Source organism: Octopus bimaculoides, chromosome 26, assembly GCF_001194135.2.
Source record: "Octopus bimaculoides isolate UCB-OBI-ISO-001 chromosome 26, ASM119413v2, whole genome shotgun sequence".
Lineage (NCBI taxonomy): Eukaryota > Metazoa > Mollusca > Cephalopoda > Octopoda > Octopodidae > Octopus > Octopus bimaculoides.
In genome coordinates this window covers 11,560,208-11,567,074 of record NC_069006.1, presented here as the reverse complement: position 1 = coordinate 11,567,074, position 6,867 = coordinate 11,560,208, and the positions used below count along the sequence as shown (strand labels likewise).

Below are 6,867 nucleotides of genomic sequence, written 5' to 3'. Positions count from 1 at the left end.
GTACTCAATGGTAGAATGCCCCTCCTGACACCAATGTAACTTGCTTTATTCCACTGCTTCACACATCAAGCTGCTACCAGATGTTTATTGAAGGCACTGGTACTATGCTGTGAGACAGAACATGAAGCCATGAGGTTGGAAAGCAAACCACTTAGTCATACAGTTTGCCTGCACATATGTACCTACCTACAAACACACTATGTATGCATGTGTACATACACACATACACATACACATACACACACATGTCCTATGCTGGCATGGGTTGAAGACCTGACAAGTCCAAGGACTGCATCATGTTCTACTTTGGAATGGCCTTGCTAACACCAACCATTTTCAGCAATGTACTGGGTGCCATTTTCATGCCACCATGCAGCTTCCCAAGACTACAAATCCCAACAGCAACACCTTTACACAAGGATGTGAAGGGCAAAATTATGGGAGAAGGATCCAAAGCAGAACAGTTTTATTGTTGTGAAGAAGCTGATGACATGGTTTCAGGTTTAATCCTATTGCACAGCATCTTGGGAAAGGGGAAAGTACCTTCTGCTGTAGCCTTGTGCCAACCAATGCCTTGTGCGTGACTGTGATAGACAAACTTCTTGAAGCTTGTCTATGAATACAGACACTACCATTGTTTTAATGTATACTTCTTCATGGTTGCATGAGTCACAAAATTTGTCACGGTAAATTTTTCTATGTAGCTGGATGTACTTCCTGCCACCAACCCTCACCTGTTTCCAAATAAACCATTATTTCTCCTAGTCCTTTGAACATGACAGCACAATGGCCAGACATGTTTTCATAGAAGATTGCAAACGAATGACACTGAGTGTATGATGGTGAAATTCATCTACAACTAATACACAGATCTTTCAGCTTTCACTCACCAAATCTATTTTGCCAGCTCCTAGCTATAGAAGACACATACCCACAGTGCTACACAGTGGAACTAAACCAGAAACAACACATCTGCAAAACAAACATCTCAACCACACAACCACACGTGCACACACACACACACACACACACATGAATGTCAACATTCTGCACTGAGCTTTAAGCAATGAAGTTTGTTTGTCATTTCCTGTCAACTAATCATGTGCTACTCTCAGCACTTTCAAAGATGTGAAATAAAATAATCCCTTAACAGAAAAAAATAAACAGGTAAAGATTAGCAACAGAATGTGCATCCAGCTATAATATATTGCTTCTAGAATACATTCACCCAAATTCTCCCAACCCATGAAAAAGAAAATTAACGAGAAACAAGTAAATGAAAATTGCACATGGAGACACAATGTACATACACACACATTACACACACGTGTCATTATTTAACGTTTGCTTTCCATGCTGGCATGGGATGGATACTTTGACAGGAGCCAGTAAGGGTCCTTGGGTGTTTTTGAGGTGCACCAGGCATCTCAGTCCTACAATCACTGTAAATGAAGTCTACCTAATGTTACTCCAGACATTTGTTTCACCATCACCATTGAATGTCTGTTATCCAAGCTGCCATGTGAGTATTTATAGGCCAATGTTATTGAAGACATCACTTGAGTATACAACCAATCACAGTATATCATATACAGGTCACAAATTTACAGAATCTAGCTGATGTCTACTTAAACAATGAAAGGTAAAAGTGACTGCAGTGAGATTTTTAACAGGGTATAAAGGGACATAGGTGCACGTGTCCATGTGCTTAAGAAATTCACTTCCCAACCACATGGTTTTGGGTTCAGTCCCACTGTATGGCACATTGAGCAAGTGTCTTCTTCTATAGCCTCAGGTCGACCAATGTCTTGAGAAAGGAAACTGAAAAAAGCCCAATGAATATATGGTAGGTGTCCCCACCTTCCATCCTTGTGTTTGAAATCACATCACTATATTTATAAACAAACATTACTGTCATACAAGCAGTGTCCTTTGTTTCCAATCATCCGTGAAAACAGATCTGGCCATGAGGAAATATTACTTCACCACCACTGAAACTGCAATCATAACTTTTTCATTTAAGATATTTCATATCTTTAAAAAAAATCAATTACATATCAATGAATAGTTGTGTGTACACGTATTAATATACGAGTGAATGAAAGCTTCCCTATTTATATAAATGTATACATACCAAGTGTATGAATGTATGTACCATCAATCATTTTAATGACCCCTTTTTCATCCTTACAGAGAAAATTCTTTGTGGCAGATTTTCTATGATCAGATGCCCTTCTTGTCATCACCTCTCACCTGTCTCCAAGCAAGGTAATATTTCTCCCCATGGCTGGATATGAGGTTTTCACAGAAGATTGGACACAAAGGACATTCCTTGCATGACAGGGATACGCATTTACAATTACAGGGTGATGTCAAGACAAGGGAATACAAACAAGCACACATACACACAACAGCCTTCTTTCAATTCCAATCTACTCAAAAGGCTATATATACACACACACAAACACACGTGTGAAGTTGTGTGAATGTGCGTGAGTGTAGAAATAGTAGGCTTAGTCACCCATTTTATTACCACCACCTTGTACTTTGACTGCTCTTAATGAGGTCCACTCCCAATCATCATGTTCAGGTCATTTCTCTAATCTGAGGATAACTTCTACACATCATTATGGGCAGATGTGTAGCATTACTTCTCAAGCACATGGTCCCAATTCAGTTCCCCAAGTTGATCAAAACCTTGTCAGTGGATTTGGTAGATGGAAACTGAAAGACTGCCCTTCTGGGAGTAAAGAAATAAGAAACTGAAAGACTGTTGTATGTGTGTGTATGCTTGCGTGCATACGCACTTGTCTTTTTCTTGACATCACATGATAGTTGCAAATGATTGTCGTACAAGCAGTGTCATTATTTCTAATATATGTCTGGCCCATGGAGAAATATTACCTTGCTTGGAAACAGCTGTAGAAAACCTACTTCAATGAATTACATCCAATCTACGCAAGCATGGAAAACTGAACATCAGAATGATCTTGTGTGTCTGCATATATGTGTATATATTTATTATGAACTCTCCCCTTGTTAGATGACGATTCTGCAATTTCTTGCTAAACAACCCCACAGCTGATTTGCTTATAGTGAATAAATGTTTGAGTTCACATAATCTCATTCCCTCCATCAAAGAGACATTGCCTGTACAGGTGCACAAATGTGCCACATGTCTGATGTTGAAATGATCATAGAGCAACATAAAATGAAGTATTTTGCTCAAGAATACAATACACTGCTTGGTTTGGAAATCAGAACCATGATTTAATTATCATGAGTACAACATTCTAACCACTAGGCTGGAGAGAGTAAAACCTAAATTAAATTCATCTTCACAATAAAGTGTCATACCATTAATAAATGTTCTGTTATTTTTAAATCTGCTTACAAACACACACACACACACATCATCATCATTTAATGTCCATTGTCCATGCTGGCATTAGTCGGACAGTTTGACCAGGGCTGGTAAGCTGGGAGGCTGAACCAGGACTCTAGTCTCATTTAGCATGGTTCTCTATCTATCTATCTATATATCTATATATATATACACACACACACACACATTTTTGCTTTGTACTTTCCTAAGTTACCTTGGGTCAGATTCAATACAGTTTCACTCCAGTTATAAATTTGTCCATGGTAGTCATAATGAGAATCAAATATCCTGAGATCAGTCTTTGCCACTTTGGTCCAGGTCTTCTTCCGTACTCTGACACTTTCATTTAAAGATCTTCACAAACGTCACCTGTTCTTACCATTGCAATCTTATCTTTTCTCTCAACACACTTGAGCTGTCATTCATACAGACTGACACTGCATATCCAGTGGAATGTTCTCGTGTCATTTTTTTTTCTTCCAGTGTCGCTATTCAGTGCTACCATGCAACACCACATCTTCTACTCAAACTTCATTAAATTTACATAAAAATAGCCATTTCTCAATAACAAAGGTAACACACTGATCAGGTCACCTACATAACAAAGGCTATTAATTAGTTCTAATATCCTAATTAATAATCCTTCTGAACAATTGAGAGACTTTATCTCTTAAGTGCTCTTACTACGACCTAATCCAGTGCATCTGCTACATTTGAAATCCTTATCAATCAGCCTGCTCATGATCCCACTGTGCCTCATTGATCTTATTCCTCAATCTCACCTTATTGATAACATCCATGTGCTCTCACTAGCCATACTTTTACCCCACACAGGTACACACAAACACACACCACTTGAAAGGTGAATGAAGAGGTTGCTATTACTAAAATCAACCCTACTTTATCTAAGGCACACTACACACCCACGCACATACTTTCTTACCATTATTAAAGTGGTAAGCAGAATTGTTAGCATGTTGGTCAAAATGCTAAGAGGCATTTCTAATGGCTTTTTATGTTCTGGGTTCAAATTAGCCTTTCATCCTTCTGGAGTAAAAGAAAATAAAGTACCAGACAAATACTGGGGGTCGATGTAATCTAGTAACCTATTCCTCTCAAAATTCTTGGCCTTGTACCAAAAATTTGAAACTGTCATTATACGCAATTTCAAGAATTTCCAATAAAACACAAATTTACTTTCCTTAACAAGTCTTAATTTATTCCTTTATATATGGAGTTTTCCTTTTGTCGTTTTTGGTGTTTGTTTTCTGATAAATAAATTACCCTCATTATTCAATTAGTGAAGTGATTGTCTCGGAGAAAATCATGGAACAACCGCCAAAATCAAAACAAGTAATATCACAAAAATAACTAAGAAATTTTCACTTGGCATAAGTCTTCATTAATTAGTCTACCTCAATATATTACAGCTATACAAGACAATGACAGTCTGTATGGTGCCTACAGATAGCAACCTTAACTCCCTCATACCACTCTAGCATCTTAGAATGTGGAGAAACACAAGACAATATATATATATATACATCTGTGCGTGCATGTCAAAATTCAAGATAATTTAGTCTTGTATTGAAATTGTGGCAAGAAAAACCCTAAGTATTCCAAACTAAAATGTGCACGCATAAGGGCGGCGAGATGGCAGAAATGTTAGCATGCCAGGCAAAATGCTTAGTGGTGTTTCGTCTGTCATTATGTTCTGAGTTCAAATTCCGCCGAGGTCAACTTTGTCTTTCATCCTTTCGGGGTTGATAAATTAAGTACCAGTTGCATACTGGGATTAATCAAACTCACGGGCCCACTCTCCAAAAATTTTGGGCCTTGTGCCTAGTAGAAAAATAAGATGTGCACACATATATGAATGTGTGTGTGTGTGTGTGTGTGTGTGCTTCCCAATCACATGGTTCCAGATTCAGACCCACTCTACAGTACCTTGGACAAGTGTCTTCTACTCAAGCGGACCCAAGTCTTGTAAGTGAGTTTGATAGGAAGTTCCATAATGAGTGTGTGACAGTGCTTATGATGATGACAAAAGAAAGAAAGAGAGAGAGAGTGCTTTGATGATGATGAAAGAGAGAGAGAAATGCGCTTATGTAAAAAGCATGTATACATTGTTGTTTAGCTCCAATTCTATACTGATAGCGTGGACCTATGTTAAAAGTAAGCATTCCCGCCATAACTGCACTGTCTTTTCATCTAGGAGAACCTTACAACCTTGCCTAATGTGTTTGCCCTTCCTTTAGAAAAAAAACTTTGCAGTTATTTCTAAAAAGTCAAGTATCCACATAGCAGTTCTCACTAACATGAGTGTCTATGTATGTTTACATAGGCACCTTGCATTCGCTTAGTTCCAGGTTCAATAGAGCTGCACAACCCTCCAAAGCCAAGAGTTGATTATCAGAGAAATTTAGTACACAGAAAAAAAATAAGCAAAAACCAGTTGTGTGTGTGAGTACATAAATGTGTATTTGTACTTAGACTTGTCTAAAAGCTGCCACTATTTGTGTTGTTCTTGGGGCTCCATAACATAGTGGTTCAAAAAAATGGAGAACAATGCAATCAATCAAACTTTTGAAGCTATGCCCTAACATGGCCAAAGTCAAATTCATCACTGACACAAAGAAAACAATAATGCAAAAAGGATGAGAGCTAAATATACACAGAAGAGCATAGGCTTGAAACGTCAGACTCTTCCATTTTTACTAAGCGTCAAACTAATAATACACCTTTGCTGTTTCCTCATCTGTTTTTGTTGTATGTTTTTTTGGACAATTTTGAACCGCGTGCATGAATATAAAGCACGTATGTGTATATATTATATGAGAAATATTACAAGTTTATATCATTTGTACCCTACGTACGTTTCACCTTTGTGGTTATTTGAATCTTCTACAAGGAACGTTCCAAGTGTGATTGGATGCTGGTCGTCAACAGTTTATCAGACGAACACTTTACTGCATCATGATAGGAGCTCTAAACTCATCCGTAGCAGTCGTTCATCAAACAGTACACACATTTTATATATACCACTAAATAACGACTCAAAATGCTTTTCAGTGTATATGCGCCACATATTCGTACAAACGTATAAGCATATATACTCACACACACAAATATGTAAAAGAAATGGTAAATCTTACCAAAGAAATGTTGGATATACTTGAAAAGAAAGGGTACGAATCACAATGAGACAGAATACTCTATGTAGTCGATCGATTCGCTAGAACTGCCAAATCTACCGCAGATGACACCCTGATGTCTTAAGGAAGAACACATTGGCTAATGTAGTCCCTACGAATATATGACGAGGTGGTCTTGACCTATAACGCATTGGTCATAGGTCAACACGATCTTGACAGACCAAGGGTTAAACATGGCATTTCTAGTTGGACTGCTGCTTAGTATAACGAGATAGTGTAATCGTGTGTGTGTGTGTGTGTGTGTGTGTGTGTGTGTGTGTGTGTGTG

At 38.0% G+C, this 6,867-nt stretch overlaps 1 protein-coding gene across 1 annotated transcript in view; it reads right to left on the bottom strand.

Moving 5' to 3' along the window:
• The window catches only part of LOC106883341 (transcription initiation factor TFIID subunit 10), a 95,348-nt gene that overhangs the window by 87,342 nt on the left and 1,139 nt on the right, over positions 1-6,867 (bottom strand). The window lies entirely within an intron of this gene.